This window comes from Musca autumnalis, unplaced genomic scaffold, assembly GCF_047663935.1.
Source record: "Musca autumnalis isolate F117 unplaced genomic scaffold, ASM4766393v1 scaffold_2, whole genome shotgun sequence".
In the NCBI taxonomy this organism is placed as follows: domain Eukaryota; kingdom Metazoa; phylum Arthropoda; class Insecta; order Diptera; family Muscidae; genus Musca; species Musca autumnalis.
This window is the reverse complement of record NW_027411755.1, coordinates 127,767,194-127,785,500: the sequence shown is the minus strand read 5'-3', so window position 1 is coordinate 127,785,500 and position 18,307 is coordinate 127,767,194.

Genomic DNA, 18,307 nt, shown 5'->3' with positions numbered 1-18,307 from the left:
TCAGAAAAAGCAGGATTTTTTAAAAATTCGAACTAGAACGGTAGAGCTAGAAGTACACTTTCCAGCAAAATGTTAAACATATGTCACACTATAGACTGTCATATTGTCTGAAGGAGATGTTTTTTATGCCCTCAGCCTTAGCCTAAAGGGTATATACACTAGGATTATGACTTTCTACAAGCTCATATCCTAGTATCATTATTGATGAGCTTTTAAGTATGATTACGTAAAATCTTAATTATAAAGTAATTCGATAAAAAGTAAGAACTTGTTATATATATATTGCAGTAAAATGGAACAATTAGTTTTCTTTCGTTTATGAAGAAGACAAATTCCAAATTTCAGAAATTTTGGTAAAACACTATGGCTAACCTTCAAAATACCGAAATTCGGGAGGTACCGTTCTATGGGCGCTATTTCACAACGTCGATCTATACAGACAAATTTCTGGGGGAAAGAAGACTAAATACCAAATATCCGATATTTCGTTAAGATAATGTGTCTAAAGCCTTCACAATATCGAAAATCAAGATGTACACTTTTATGGGGGACTAGTAAAGCGCCAGCTACTTCGTATGCGAAAATTATATAAAAATCAAATAAACAATATTTTAATTAATATTTATTTTTATTTAAGTAATGTTTCACCTTTAGTTCGATTTTTCAAAAAAAAAAAAAAAACACGGCCACTTTGTTTCTCCTCAGAACAATGAACACAAACAAACAAAACGATGCCCGTACAAATCACAAAAAGTCACAAACTTTTCAGTTTCTCTGAATCGTTTTGCTCTCAAAACAAAACAATACAACAAACTTTTCAATGCAAAACTACGAAAACCCTACGATTACTAAAATGTACTTCGGCTATGCTTTCCCGAGTTGTTTCATTCAGCACCGAAACAAAACGATTTTTTGGTAAACATTTGCTGTGCGAAATGATCAATGCCACACTCTGGCACATGTTTCATTAAGTATTTTTACGTACGCTGACCTATACTGATAATTCTCTTCTGGAATATTTTATTTTTTTCGGTAGGATATTTTCGTCACAACCTTCAGAATTACGAAAATCGGAAGGTGCCGTTATATGGGGGCTATATCGAAACGTGTACCTATGTATATCGACGAATTTCAATCGGAAAGGTTTTTACCTCCAACGTAGACTAAATACCAAATTTCAGCCATATCGGTGGGTTGTTGGGGCCACAAATTTCAAAATACCGAAAATCGTGAGGTACCGTGCTATGGGGGCTACATGAAGGTGTGGACCCGTACCGAAAATTTTCAGGGGAAAGTTGTATACAACAAACACTAAATACCAAATTTCAGCCATTTTTGTGGAATATTGAGACCACAACCTTCAAAATACCAAATATTAGGAGGTACCGTTCTATGGGGATTATATGAAGGCGAGGACCTATACCGACAAATTTAGGGCCATTTCGAGGGGTCATTGTGGCCACAAACTTCAAAAATACCGAAAATCGGGATGTACCGTTCATTCTGTGGGGGCTATATTAAGGCGTGGAATTGTACCGAAAAACTTCTGAGTGAAAGTTTTATACGCACAACGAAGACTAAAAACCAATTTGAGCCATTTCGGTGGAATATTGAAGCCACAACATTCAAAATACTTAAAATCGGGAGGTAACGTTCTATGGGGGCATTATGAACGCGTGGACCTATACATACAAATTTCAGGTGGAAAGTTTTGTACCCCAAAAGAAGACTAAATACCAAATATCAGCTATTTCGGTGGAATATTGAGGTCATAACCTTCAAAATACCGAAAATCGGGAGGTATCGTTCTAGGGGGGGACTATATAAGGCGTTGACTTATACCGACAAATTTCATATGGGAAGTTTTATACCTCAAATGAGGACTTAATAATAAATTTAAGCCATTTCGGTGGAATATTGAGGCCACAACCTTAAAAATTCCGTTCTTTGGGGGCTATATGAAGGCCTGTGCCTATATCGACAAAATTCTGGGTGAAAGTTTTATAGCCCCAACGAAGACTAAGTACCAAAGCCATTTCGGTGCGATAATGAAGCTAAAACCTTCAAAATACCGAATATCGGGTGGTACATTTCTATGGGGGCTATATCAAAACGTAAACGATATAGCCCATTTTGCAATACTAAACATTCTAGGGGTAATAGAAACTTCTATACAAAATTACAAAGCTCTATTTACAATTGTCATTCGATTTCCTCGTACTTGATTGCAAATTTTAGAGTTTTACGTTCCGAATCTAAAAAATCATTACTCGAGAAAATCCATCTGCAAAAACGCGAGATACGAGAAATTCCAAACATTGCAATTTAGCGATGTTTTATAGGGTTTTTAATGCTAGGATGCAGTCGATGCTTCCAAATTATATTTCGAAACATATATACAAATTAAAAGATATTGGTCTTGCTGTACATGAAAATCATTTGCGGACAAAGTGATTTTGATAATTACGCAATTTACACATATGTATTTTAAAAATGCCTATAAATTTAAAAAACACATATAAATTACACTGTGAGTAATTTTTTAAGTCATGGAAAATTAACAATATTCTGACGCCGCAGCGTGATAGATGACGAAAAAAAAGAAGGCACGTGTCCCGGCGTTTCCTAGAATGTTCATATGTTCTAGAAATTAGTTTACTGAAATCTTAGGTAAATTCTTGTAGTTGTTTGTGTTCTTGAATTCGGTGTTTATGGACCAGAATCGGAGAAAAAGGTATAAAAATCGAATATTTACTAAAGTTTTTTGCTATTTTGACCTTTAAAAACCATTCGTAGAGAGTTCGGATGTTGCAGTAAGTTGTTTACTGAAATCATTGCTACATTATTGTGGTTGATTGTTTTGTTGAATTTTGAATGGTTTAGTTTTTATGGAACAGAAACGGAAAAAGAGGACAAAATCGCATTTGTTTTGTTATTTTGACCTTAAAGTACCATTTGTACAGTGTTCTTATGTTGTTTATTGAGATCGAAGGTATATTTATGTATTTGGTTGCTTTGGATTTACACTTTTGTACATTTTTGTAAATTCCTCGAATACTGAGTAACATTTTACAAATATTATGCAATCTACTCACTGTCGACTCTTCGTGATAACTTCTTAGTGGCAATTGTGCTCCCTAAAATATTTAGTGTTTTATTATAATAATTTTTTCTTAAAAGCAGAAGTAAAACCGCGATAACTTTTGTCCGCAACTACCAAAAATTTGCCAGGGGATTTGTACTGAGGAAGTTTTTCTTAACCTATGTACCAAAAATTGTTGTGCAACGCGAAAGGAAAAATTTATTTTTTTTGGAAATGGAAAAACAATTAGCAACATTTCCCATATGCCCTCTTTAGCCTAAGGGCTGAGGGTATAAAAACTTAACCGATAAGGGCTGTATTCATTTTATCCCATTCAATAATTTATCATTTTTTGCACATTTCTCGAATTCTAAGAAAGATCTTACAAATTTTATACAATATACTTTCTGAAGTCACATTGTGATAACTTTTTAGTTACAATTGTGCCCTTCAAAATACGAGTGAAAAACAAACAAAATTGTGTATATGAATAAACAGATATTGAATGTTTATTGGGAAGTGTAATAATGAGTCATTTTCCTTGGTTTTTGATTTTTCCACTTCTCTTTAGCAACAACATATTCACAATGAGTAATGAAAGAGAAAATATGATTCGGGACATTATTTCAAGACTCCAAAATCATTTTAAACGTTATCTGTAAATTGGAGCAATTCAGAATCTTTTCCATCTGTGTGTGTTTCTGTTAAGGCTTCGGAGTGGAACCATTGTTGATTAGACTCCGACTCAAGGCCAATTTTTCTTTTCGACGCCGGTTCCAAATTCTTATTTCACTTCTGAAATAAATTCTAATTTAATTCGATTTCAGGTATTTTGACGTTTTCTGCTACATTTTCCCACGGAATTAGCTATTATTTGATTTTTTTACTACAAGGGACTCAGTGGTCAAAAAATTAGGCCCGGCCGAATTTTAATGCTTTAGATTCGGAGGATGATGAAACCAGGGGCCTAATTATGTGATTCGATTCGATCGTGAATTTACTCGCGAATAAGTTTTCGACACGAGAAAAAAACGGCATGATAAGACTCGATCGAAATCGTTGATCGAATGTTTCGAGAGTAACCGGTAATCGAACTATGTGTTCTTCAGGGAATGTTATGAAGGTAGATGTCAAAAAAATGTGTTTATTTCAAAGCAAAAACTAAAAAACAAAATTATGGATGAAAAATGTAAATATTTGTGGAATTTTTTGAACAATACATTGAATAATAATTTCGGAATGAAGTTGTGCTAAGAAAATATGAAAATTAGTAATGTTTGCAAAATTGTTTTGACATTCTTGTTACAGTTTGCTAATACATCTACCTTAATAATTCTCTTTCAAAATAAATGAGAGAATTTGGTGGGTGTTTTGACTCAGCCTCTCTGAGAGAGTATTTCCTTTGGTAAACAACGGGGGATGAACTGTTTAAAATGCACTTTATTAAAAGTTGTTCACCTATAAAGTGAAGGCTATTAATATTAAATAATTTTTTGTTTTGCAGAAATTCATATTTTTTCAACTTGTATTTTAACGACTGCAAACACTAATTTTTGGTTAATGATAACATGCATATGTATTTATTTTAATTATAATTTTATCAAAATTTCTCAAAACGACTGAAAAGGACTTTTCCCAATTTCTCTTGTTATTTTGTGTAAAGAATGCTCACAATTATTTACTAATATCATTTTTCCTCTATAAACCGTCAATAAACAACAATTTTTTACATTTTAAACAAAAATACAATAAGAAATCTTTCATTTCGTTTGTTTACGATAGGCCATTTGGCTACGAGAAATTACTCGCAAATTTATGCTCAATTTCTCGATAATTTTACTCGATAACGAATGTTGTCATCCCAACTTTGAGTACTCGGGTCGAAACAACTCGATATCGAATTACGTAATTAGGCCCCAGGGCCCTAATTCTGGCGTCCGTTATCGAGAGAGTTGTTGTTCGGAGCCAAATTACGAACATTCGAAATTTTTGGATTCCCTTATTCGATCGAAATTATATAAAAAAGTTATCGATACATACGTTTATCGAACGGTAAAACATATGTGCTCTGTTCCAGAACCTGCAAGAAACTACTACTTTTTACTACGATAACATTTTTTCCTTTATGTTATCGAAAAAAAATAGTAAAAACTAGCAGATTCTTGCAGTTCTGGAACAGACCAATGGTAAACACAAAAAATTACAAACAAACAAGTTGTTGTGGGGCAAGTTTCTCGTAAAATGGAATGAAAACATTGAAAATTGTATAAAATAATAGAAAACTGGGAAGAATTAAAAGTAATAGTCATCCAAAATAAATTCCAACATGTAAACATATAAAAATTGCATTTTGGCATTGGAAAATGTATTTTTAACTTTTTAAAACAGCCCCTTTTTGTCTATTTTTCTTACTCATTATATTAGAAAAAGTTATTATTATTATCATTTTGTTTTATTGCAAAATCGTCAATTAAAGTTCGTTTTACGCCACAAAAATAATCAATTCGACACCAAATGTGTGGCGGGCCAAAACTCGAAAGTGTATTCGATAACGGATGCCGTAATCCAGATATTGAAAATATCGATCGAAATAACTCGATCACGTATTTGAGAATTAGGCCCCAGGGCTTCGGAGTCGGAGTTAACAAATTTTGCTGGAGTCGAAGCCAAAATTTCTTTTGCAATACCATTTAAACGTGGACCTATATATGTCCATAATTTTTGTTGGAGAAGTTTCTTGATCACTGGGGACCCTAAATGACACCTCTTTCTTCATCAAGCTGACAATTGCCGCAATGAAAATTGCCTAATGTAAATATGGCCTTTGATTAGAAAAATTAGAAAATAAATATTTGGAAGGGCTCATTAGATCCGTCGCGCAAAAAACTAAATTCATGCAGGGTTCAAAGGAAATTGAATAACACCCGTAAATTTTACACGCAAAAAGTAGGTTTTTTTTTAAGAAAATTTTCGCATTAAATTTTGGCCTTTGGACTCCAATTACTAGGATGATGTACGGAGCATACTCATGAGATATACATTAAACGATTTAAAATCACGAGTTCTGTAATCATATTATAAGTTTTGAATTATAATTATAATATTATAAGTTTTGTTGCGTGTCTGGATTATTCAAATAACTTTATTTATTTATTTATTTTTATTTATTTATTTATTTATTTATTTATTTATTTATTTATTTATTTATTTATTTATTTATTTATTTATTTATTTATTTATTTATTTATTTATTTATTTATTTATTTATTTATTTATTTATTTATTTATTTATTTATTTATTTATTTATTTATTTATTTATTTATTTATTTATTTATTTATTTATTTATTTATTTATTTATTTATTTATTTATTTATTTATTTATTTATTTATTTATTTATTTATTTATTTATTTATTTATTTATTTATTTATTTATTTATTTATTTATTTATTTACTAGCAAAATGCCCGCTACTTCGTAAGCGGAAAAGAATAATATACAAATAAACAATATTTAATATGGGGAACACTGAAAATTTTGATGTACTAATACCTATTTGAATTGATATTTAATTTCTTTCAAGTACTGCTTGTATACGTTTTGTTCGAATTTCAAAAGAAAGACCTCTACAATTCAACAGCGGCCTACATTTTAAATTCCAGTCCATGTTTTATTACAACAGTATGGGTATTTTAAAATTTTATCCACATATCAAAATGTATATCTATATAACAGTTGATTTTTGAGACATTTTATTTTATGCCTTTATTCTCAGGATGTAAAAACCTTCTTGTGAAACATTAACCGCGTAGATCTACCTTTTCAAATGAACTTATTAACGTTTTGAATAGACAACAAAGATAAAAACAATTTTGTTGAAAGGGTACGTTTGACTTTTTGATTTCAGTACATTATTTAGAAACCGAATTCGTGTTAACAATAGTACATTATTCAGTACAATTTTTAAAATCCAGGACCTTAGCTCAAATGTTACAGTTTTAGTTCTATTTGTTCACCCAATGTCAATGGTATTACATGTAGAAACCTTTCATACATTTAAAGGCGGATTTAAATAAACATTCTGATCCAATCTCAACAGTTATCCTCATAACAAATTTCATTTATCGATTCACCCAGTACTAGTGTTTCAATATTTAGTATTATTTAATACTTCTAGTACACTTATTGTACGACCACCTCTAACAATGAACCTGACAAATCCATAATATATCAGAATTTTACTTCTATACCAAATTTATTGCAATTTTGTACTTTTCACGCACTAATGCTATCATCATCTTCGTTGCTGCACCCAACGTCAAATTTAATAGCATTTAGTACATTTCGTATTTCTCAATAAATCATCCAGCCCTCAGCCTAATTTTAGAATTTGTATGCATTTCGAAAAATCCGTATCTAAACACCAACACAATCCCTCATACAACAATTCGAAATTCCACCTATATCCCATCATGCAACACCAAACTGGTACCGAATTTAGTACTTATAGTATGTATAAGTTTCAAAAATCACCAAAACTATATCCAAACCGCGATTTAGTATTTTTCGTATACATTAGTACGAATTTCCAAAATTCCTCTCTATCTCCACTCTAAACGTCAACTGCTATACTTATACCGAATTTCACAATTCAGGGTACCTATTCTGTAACTTTTTAACAACTTTACTCATTGTTTATTTTACAACAATTTCATTTGTTTGTTTTGTAGTTGTTACAAAAACAAAAGAAATTTTAACAACTTTTCAATCGATAAAAGTTACAGAATAGGCCTACAGCTCTACCCCTTTACACAATAACAATTTGGACCAAATTCTGTGCCATTTAGTAATTTTCGTACACTTATTGTACGTATATCCACAACCACATCCATATCTCAACCCTACACACCAACAGCGGCTATAATACCAAATTTCCGAATTCCACTTCTATTCATAATACCATTAATAATTTTTGTATGAAAATACGAATTTCAATAACTATCTCAAACAGTAATTGCGAATTTTAGGATTCCACCTCTATCCGTCCACCCAACTGTAAATTTTACCAAATTTAGTACCATTTATTAATTTTCGTACCCATAAGTACGAATTTCCAAAGCTACCTCAATGCTACACTCCATAAGTGATTTTAATTATTAATTTCAGGATTCCAGCTCTATCTGTACACCCAAATCTAAAATGTACCAAACTTAGTACCATTTAGTACTTTCCGTACCCATAAGTACGAATTTCCGAAACTACCTCAATCCTACACTCCATAAGTAATCATAATTCCAAATTTCAGGATTCCAGCTCTATCCGTCCACCTAAATTTAAATTGTACCCTACTTAGTACCATTTAGTACATTCCGTACCCATAAGTACGAATTTCCAAGACTAAGTCAATCCTACAGTCCAACAATCAATCAATCCTAATTCCAAATTTCAGGATACCAGCTCTATTCGTTCCCCCAAATCCAAATTGTACCAAATTTAGTACTTTTCGTACCCATAAGTACGAATTTCAAAAAACTTCCTCAATCCTACACTCCAACAGTAACCTTAGTTCGAAATTTCAGGATTCCAACTCTATCCGTTCACCCAAATCCAATTTGTACCAAATTTAGTACCGTTTACTACTTTTCGTACCCATAAGTAAGAATTTCCAATACTACCTGAATCCTTCACTCCATCAGTAATATTAATTCCAAATTTCAGGTTTCCATGTATATCTAAATCCAAATTGTAAAAAATTTTGTACCATTTAGTACTACGTACGTACACATAAGTATGAATTTCCAAAACTACCCCCATATCTCAATCGTACACTTCAACGGTGATCTAAATTCCAAATTTCAGGTTTTCATCTCTATCCGTTCACCCAAATCCAAATTGTATCAAATTTAGTACCATTTAGTACTACTCGTACACATAAGTACGAACTTAAAAAAATCATTTCCTTATATCAACACCACTTCCCAACTTTGATTCCCATACCAAATATAACGATTGTAGCTATATCAGCTCAAAATATACAATTGGTACCAAATTTAGTAACTTTTCGTACACTTATACAAATTGTACTAAATTTGGACATTTAGTACTTTACTTACCCATAAGTACGAATTTCCAAAACTTCCTCAATCCTACACTTCAACATTTATCTTAATTCCACTTTTTAGGATTTCAGTCCCATTCGTTCACCCAAATTTTAATTGTATCAAATTTAGTACCATTTAGTACTTTCCGTACCCATAAGAACGAATTTCCAAACTATCTCGATCCTACACTCCAAAAGTAATTTAATTCCAACTTTCAGGATTCCATCTCTATTCGGTCACCAAATTCAAATTGTACCAAATTTAGTACCATTTAGTACTACTCGTACACATAAGTACGAACTTCCAAAATAATTTCCTTATATCAACACCACTTCCCAACCTTGATTTCCATACCAAATATGAACATTGTACCTATATACGTTCAAAATATACAATGGGTACCAAATTTAGTAACTATTCGTACACTTATAGGTCGAATTTCCACAAAACCCTTTGGTACATCTTTCTAACTCTCCATCAGTTACCCTCATTCCAAATTTCAGAATTCTAGCTCTTCCCGTTTGCCTAATACAAAGGGTACCATATTTAGTACCTTTTAGTACTTTTCGTACCCTTCTAGGTTGAATTTCCAAAAACCCAGCCTTATCTCACCCCTACACACCGATAGCAACCTACAGTCAAAATTTCAGCTTTCTAGCTTCTGCGGTTTCGTCTGGGCGATGATATGTCAGTCACTCAGTAACTCACTCACTAAGCTCTTTTATATATATAGATTTATTTATTTATTTATTTATTTATTTATTTATTTATTTATTTATTTATTTATTTATTTATTTATTTATTTATTTATTTATTTATTTATTTATTTATTTATTTATTTATTTATTTATTTATTTATTTATTTATTTATTTATTTATTTATTTATTTATTTATTTATTTATTTATTTATTTATTTATTTATTTATTTATTTATTTATTATTGTCTTTTTAGGACGAAGGCCATTATTTATGAAAGTTTTTAATTAATTAATTGGACTACTCGAGCTAACATGGCCTTAAGGAGTTTTGTATTGAAAAATGAATTCTAGCGAAATACCACACACTCAACCATTACGCTACGATCGTTTCGCCTGGTGGTTTAAGCCAGGCTCATCAGGCGTATTTGAATGCTAATGGCTAGAAGACAAAGGCTGATTTTGATAACTTCTATTTATACAAACATTTTTACAAATTTGTAATTATGAAGTATTCATTGAAGGCTTAAACCACCAGGCGAAACGATCGTAGCGTAATGGTTGAGTGTGTGGTATTTCGCTAGAATTCATTTTTCAATACAAAACTCCTTAGGCCATGTTAGCTCGATTAATCCAATTAATTAATTAAAAACTATTTATTTATTTATTTAAGTTAAGGAATTCTGTTATTTTATATTAAAAAAATATATCTTGCAGACCTCAACGGCGGTCTGCTATATAATAAATTAAACACTTTAATTCAAAAGATAATTTTTTACAAAATTTATTTAACAGTAAATTCCTTTAGTATTCTTATTAATAACAAATTCGAAATTCACTTAGTATTTTCATTAATAATGTATTCACTTAATATTTATTAAATTGATAAACCGTAGACGATCGCTCCGTGGCTAAGACTGATTGTAGCCTTCCATTCATCTTCCCATTAGCACTCCTATTCGATGGCATTGCATGCATTTCGAGTCGTGGGAAATGCATAGTCAGGGAATGGTGTAATTAGACCGGATGCTCGTGCAGTGCTTGGTTAGTGGTTTTAGTTGGGCGCGTATAAAGGTGAATGATATTTATTTGGGGTGGTATGACTTGGGCGCATGCAGAAGTAAAAATGCTGACTCCACCAATTATAGTTGGTCGGCAGTGTCGACCATAGCGTTAACTTTTATTTATTTATTTATATATTTATTTATTTATTTATTTATTTATTTATTTATTTATTTATTTATTTATTTATTTATTTATTTATTTATTTATTTATTTATTTATTTATTTATTTATTTATTTATTTATTTATTTATTTATTTATTTATTTATTTATTTATTTATTTATTTATTTAATAATATTCATTTTATTAATAATATTAATTTTATATGATTAAAATAAAATGACAATAGCATTGGCTGCAGAGGCCATCAGCTAAAAAACTAATTTAATTATCACCATATGACTACCTTTAAGCAAAATCTGTAAATATCAAAATTATTATTACCCAGCAAAATGTTCGATGCCAAAGATGACATTCAATCATGGGTGCAAGTGATCTAGCATGTCATCTTTTTAGCATCTTCACCGATGAATTTTATATGAGCGTGGACCCCAAAAGATGACGTTCTTTTCTGGATCCTGAGCATGTCATTTTAACCAATGCGTTGACATGTCATTTCCACCAATGCTTTGGCATGTCATTTCCACCAATGATTTGACATGTCATTTTCACCAATGCTTTGACACGTCATTTTCACCCATGCTTTGACATGTCATTTTAACCAATGCTTTGGCATGTCATTTTCACCAACCCCTTGGCATGAAATTTTCATATTGTTTGGAAAATGGAAATGCTGTATTGAAATATGGTTTTCATGAAAAACAAAACTCTTTATTAATTCAAACGAATTCATGAAATAACTACAATTAATTTATCAGTTTAGTTTTTCAAAAGTTTACATACAAAATTGCAATGTAATCACCACCGCTGCAACGCAAAAGATTACTTCCTGATATTCTTTCATCTTACAAAAGGTTTTTTCAATTATCTTCCCATCACCAGTTCAGATTTCGACATGGACTCCAAATGCACTCCTTTAAGTATTTTTATTTCGTAAATTACTTTTATTTTATAATTTTGTTATTTTATAACAACATTTTGGTAATTTATACTCTTTTGTTTAGTGACGGAAATATGTAGGGATCTACAACCCGGCTTGCTTTAGGGATCTCTAAGAACAAAATGTAACGAACGGGGAGGAGAGACTTTTTATGGAAAATACCATTTATGCTTAATTAATTTATTTTTAATTGTTTCCAAAAGTAGTTTCTTCTTTATTTTCGGATTCTTGTTCCTTTTCGTTTCGGATTTTTTTTTTCAAATTCCAAGAAGCGAGATTTGATTGATTTCATTCTATGTCAGATTTAGAACAGACAAGGGAACTTTTAAAATAGCAATGTGTGCAGTCCGATTCTATTTTTAGCTCGATGGTTGGGACTTCATATAATACCAATTGTTTAGAAGTTTTAGTTGTTTGATATGCAGGAAATGTAAGACAACATCACGACGTCAGTTCTAACAACTTTGGTCTGTTCCAGAAACTGCAAGAATCTACTTATTTTTAACGATAACAATTTTTCCTTTATGTTATCGGAAAAAATAGTAAAAATTAGTAGATTTTTGCAGTACTGGAACATACCAAAATGAAAATAAACAGGTGTGTAAATAAAAACACAAACATCATCTCTATTGGATCGATGGAATGGGTACAAATGCTGATGAAAAGATCGGACCTTTTACGACTTCCTTTGCATTGGTTCAAATCCTAATGAAAAGATCGGATCTTTCACGACTTCCTTTGAACCAATGCAAAAGATGACATGAAATCACGTCATCGCAAAGAACCCCTTCCGTCAAATTTTGCTGGGTATTATTATTATTATTATTATTAGAATTATAAAAAATCGAATGTTGAATTTGATCCCAAACTCGATGGGATTTTAATTGAAGGAAAGCATAATTTGTCACCTGTCGAATGAATTCTAAAAAATTCTTTATGCGTCCAATGGAAAAACGATTCTGAATCATGTGCACCGCAAACTGTTCTCTGTTGCATTCTATATGGTTCACGTTGACGTATGATCAACACAGTGTGACATTTTTATGATGTATACGCGATGATGTACTCTGTTTTTAAATTTCAAATTCATTTGCACTGCATCTATTTGAGTGAATGAAGGTTTATATATATGATTGAGAGTTATTGAAATGCAATAAGAGGTTATTAAATGCAAATTCGAAAAAATCGAAAAAATTATTGGTTAATTTTAAAGTATAAGTGGCATCAAATATGTCAAGCGGACGGGTGCCACCCAAATCGGCATATAACAGTTTGCACAGGTACATAATGAGATATTTTAAAGGTTTAGAGGGAAAAATAATTACGCAAGTATAAAAGGTATGCACTAAAACACCTGACATATCACACTCCAGCATTCACTTGTGATAGCCTTTTATTTATATATGCAAAGAGGCACATCTTCAAAACCAGCTTAGTACTCCAAACCACTTCGAATCAATCTATGTACACCACGATCGAAAAACAATCAAGAACGGCGCTAAGTTCGGCCGGGTCGAGGTTGCGATCTGTATCTTGATTTCAACAGACAGACGGACGGAAGAACAGACCGACATGGTTATATCGGCTTAGAATTTTATGCTGATCAAGATAATATGTACTCGTATATACTTTAGAGAGTCTCCGACGAATATTTCGATGTGCTACAAACGGAATGACAAATTTAATTATATACTCCATATCAGGGACGTACGCAGATTTGTTCCAAATGTTGGATATCGCAATATTTTGTCCAAACTTTAAGTCATATCGGTCCACTCCTTCGGACACTTCTCCCACAAGACTTCAAAATATTTCCCTAAAATGGTGCGCACAATAACTCTCGAAGGTCGAAATCGATTTTTTCGAGATATAGATTAGGTTCGAATATGGATTATATCGGTTCACTCCTTCAAGGACGTCCTACACAAAATTTCAATTATCCGATTTGACCGAAACTTTGAACATCCTACAATTACTTCCAGACGTATGTACATATATCAAGTACCAAGAGGGTATAAATGGGACAACATCTTTGAGACCTCCCTCACAAAAGTTCAACATAAATGTATTTTAAGGGCTGTTCGAGGACCCATTGCACATTTTGACCAATGGTACTCCTGCCGGACTTGTTTACATCGATATTTTATTTTTCGTAGGTAAGTCCATGGTTATGTCAGGAATGATCCAAAAGCTCTAACTCTTACAGTGACCAACTAAAATGACGCAACGCCCACAGTCGTGAAGTTATATAGCCCAAATGTTTCGAAATTTTTGTCGGAAAGTTTATACGTCCAAAAAAGACTACGAAATTTTGAAACTCACCGACTACAGAATTTTTATCAAAAATATTTTAGTTATGTAGGCCGTCTCAACTCACGCAGGCTGAGGCTGTATCTCTGTGTGTAAATTCGACTAATATGTACCTTTTTATTTGTTTTCCAGAATACAAAAGTTACGAATTTTCATAAGTTTGACTTCGCTGTGCCGACAGAAGTGATTAGTCTTTGGGCATAGTGTTTGGAAAATTTTTGATGTCATCGAGTCCATAAACATCTACTCGGGCAGTTAAATATATAAGGTGGATTTTTCAAAATAAATATTGAACAAAACAAAAAAACATTATATTTTTGAAAATTATGAGAAAAGAAATTTAGTTATAGGTTTCTTGAGGGCTTTTTCAGACTTAAACCACTATAACTTAGCGATTTGTTAACCGATTTAAAACAATAATAGCTTATTCAAAAGATATTATTCACCACTTTAAAAGGGAGAAGGATCAAAAGAAATCCGTTGTGGAAAAAATAAGATATGCCCGTTTGAATTTGAAAATATAAGAAACCCAGATTTTCACTACTTTTACCGTTATAAAAAATAAAACGAAGTGACCCAAACGAACTAAAGGCATTGTCGTTCTCCATGGATCCCAACACGATGGAATTTTGCATCAGAACGCTTGAATATTTTTCTGGTCAACTTTTGTAGCACAGTGCCTTTTATCGACATTTTCCGAAAAGTTTGCACCTTCTCAAGACCAAAACTGCCTGAAAAAGCGTTCCAATGCTTTTGCGATGTATTAAAGAGTTCCTAATTACGGCCTTGGCAACATTTTTTGTGTTTATGTTGGCTCGAAAATCTCAATGGTTTGGATGTTATATGCCAAGATGTCAAAAAAACGTAGATAAAAAATTTAAAGTCAAAATCGGGAGGCTCGATTTTCATCGTAGACACATGGTCCAGTAGACTTTTTTGCTCAGTTCAATCCCAGGAATCAGAAACGCGAAGGGCCTATTAAGGTTTTCAAATCGCCCCGGCCTAGTATACAACCAGTGTTGATAAAGGGAGCCGTAACAATTTTTGATTGATGAACAATTATAACTAGCTGATGAAGTAGATTCTGTAGCTGGTTTTCAATTTCGCTCTCATACCCCATCATGATACGGTGAGAACGCGATCCCTACGTTAAAGGGAGGTCGCCACCTCGGTCGGCAGGGGTTGGAAAGTGAGGCGTGGGAACGTTCGATACAAAAAATATATTCGATACAAGTCAAATATGACACTGCGGATTCGAGTTATTCTTCTTTTTGGAGGTATTTATTTCAAATTATTAATTGATGTGTGATATCTGCATATGTACTCTATAGAAGAAAAGGCGTTATGTTCGGACCGAACTGTTTATATTCTCCACCACATTAAAACACTCTGTATCTCTATTCGACATATTCAAAAAATGCAATCCCTTTATTCAAACGTGGATTTCCAAAACCAATATTACAGACGATATTTTTAAAACTTAGGCTAATAGCTTCGAATTACAGAAAATCTTTCAAAAATGTGGACCTATATTACCAATTCTCTGCGGGATTTAGAACACAAAATCTAAATAAGAGCTAATGTGGTTGAAAATTCTGGGATACTCCAAAACGTATACCTTTGTGGGTTATATTCATTTGAAAGATTTTTTTAGTTATTGCTGGAAAATCCACTTATAAAAATAAATTTTGGGAATTATCAACTCTGCAGCAGGCACAGAAAGTATTGAACTGTATTCTCGTGTATACGACAGTGTATCACAATAAAGGTTATGACCACGAACACACATGCCGTTGCGCTCAAAGGGTATAAGAGGCCACTTGAATAATGGGACATGCTACGTTCCAACATTCTCTGTTCATTATTAGAATTTTTGTTGTTGCATCAGGTTAAGTTACATTTTCATAAGTAGTTCATAAATAGAATTTTATTCAATAAAAGTCAGTGCCTTACGAGCACGCACTAAGATTAGACCTTCGTGTCTTTTCTTTTTTACACTTATACACTGCCGCTCACTTGAATAGAACCCCCCCTGCAAAATTTTTTTCAACCTCCATTTTTTCCGATTTATACAAGATATGAAGTTTTTAAGTTTTATTATATTAAAGTAAAAGTGTATCCCTCCTGATTAAGGTTACACCCCTATTTCCTGCTTTGGCAAGGATCCTCTAAATAATCAGGTATAATGCCTAACAAAGCTTGCTTTTTTCTTTCAACAAGTTTATTTTTGGAAGCGTACTGTCTCCTTTAGCCGTATATTTAACGCATAAGTCATTCCCATACATTTTAGAGAATATTTACCACTGTAGAATATGACGGCCCCTCCAGGATATCCGCATTTCTTTTCAAAAATTAAAGTTTTGATGACTCGAAGTGTACAAAAGTTTATGAAATCGTGATGAAATTGCCACTCGGGATATCCGAAAATACTTCTAACTACTGGAAATGCCTGTTTTAGAACTCCTTTGTAAGTTGTCGTGCGGATTTAGGGTAAAGGAAATTGGCGCCACTTAAATTTTTTTGTATTGATTGGAAATTTCCGCTATTTTCATATTTTCTACTAATTTTCTCAAAATACGTAACCAACTGAAACAAGTAAAAAAGCTTTAAGTTCGGCCAGTTCGAACTTTTAATACCCCTACAATATTCTGAACTAAAACGGAATAATTATTTTCTTTCCTGTGTACAATTTTAGGCGGAGATATTTTGTGACCACTGATACCTAAGTAAGGTAAAAAAGCATACAAAAATGTATTCAATCGGTCGGTGATCCTTATATGCGGCTATATTAAAGTGTGGACCTATGTTTTAGATGGAGAAATTTTGTGACCACTGGGAACCTCAAATGTCGAATTGCAGATACTTGGGTCAAAAATTGTAGCTAAAATAAAAAAAAAACGAAAATAGGGAGGTACCGTTATGTGGGGGCTCTACCAAAACATGGACCTATGTGGACGGTTTTTATACCCTCAGCATTTATGCTAACGAGGGTATATACACTTTCATACGGACAAAATGTGCCTCATCGAAATAATGGCTTTAGACCCCAAGTATGTTTGGACGAAATGTGTTTCAGACAATTTGGAGTCGATTGAGCAATGTCCGTCCGTCTGTCTGTCTGTCTGGCTGGAGCGCACGATAACTCTCGAACGGATGAACCGATTCGGTTCAAGTTTTGGCTTTCGTAATATTTTGCCCAAACTTAGTTTAAGTTCGAAGATGGGCTATATCGGTCCACTCCTTCCGGTACCTCCCCCACAAAAGTTCGAAAATGTTCGGAAAATTTGTACGCACGATAACTCTTGAAGGGAGTAACCGATTTGGTCCATACTTTGCACATCCTGAAATGTGTACCAGACTTAGATAAAGTTTCAATGTGGACTCAATCGGTCCACTCCTTCGGGTACCTCCCACACAAAATTTCGGAAAAGTTCAGTTTAGGGCCATCTCTAGAATCGCTTTGATTTTTATTTTAGCAACTTGTATTCATTGCCCCCAATACGACGGTACAAGTTTCATTAGGGGCAAGTCCATACTTCCTGAGAAAATAGCATGAAAGTTGCAAAAAAAACCCTATGAGAATATGGAAATCGTGGGAATGGGAAATTTTGATCCCACGGGAATGTTCAGAATAGGGCTGATAATATTTCCTCACAATTCACAAAGCACACATGAGTGGTACACTACCGGTACGTCCCACGGCAGCGGGTTCTTTCGTACCGGATTGATCCGAAACCATAGTGTTTCGACCAGCGGCTGCCAACCAAGCATCAAACCTGTGTTTCACGTAGGTTTCTATGCTGCTACAACAACCGGTACGTTATGTTTTACTGAACATTACGATAATCGTACTGTACGTCAGTCGGTTCACTAAAAAATCGTAGTGTACCGCAGTTAGTACAGTACGATTTTCGTTGTGCTCCTGTACAGTATCCCTAAAATACTTTTTTAGTTTTTGTGTTCCAGAGCGATACCTCATCGTAGTGCCCCTATC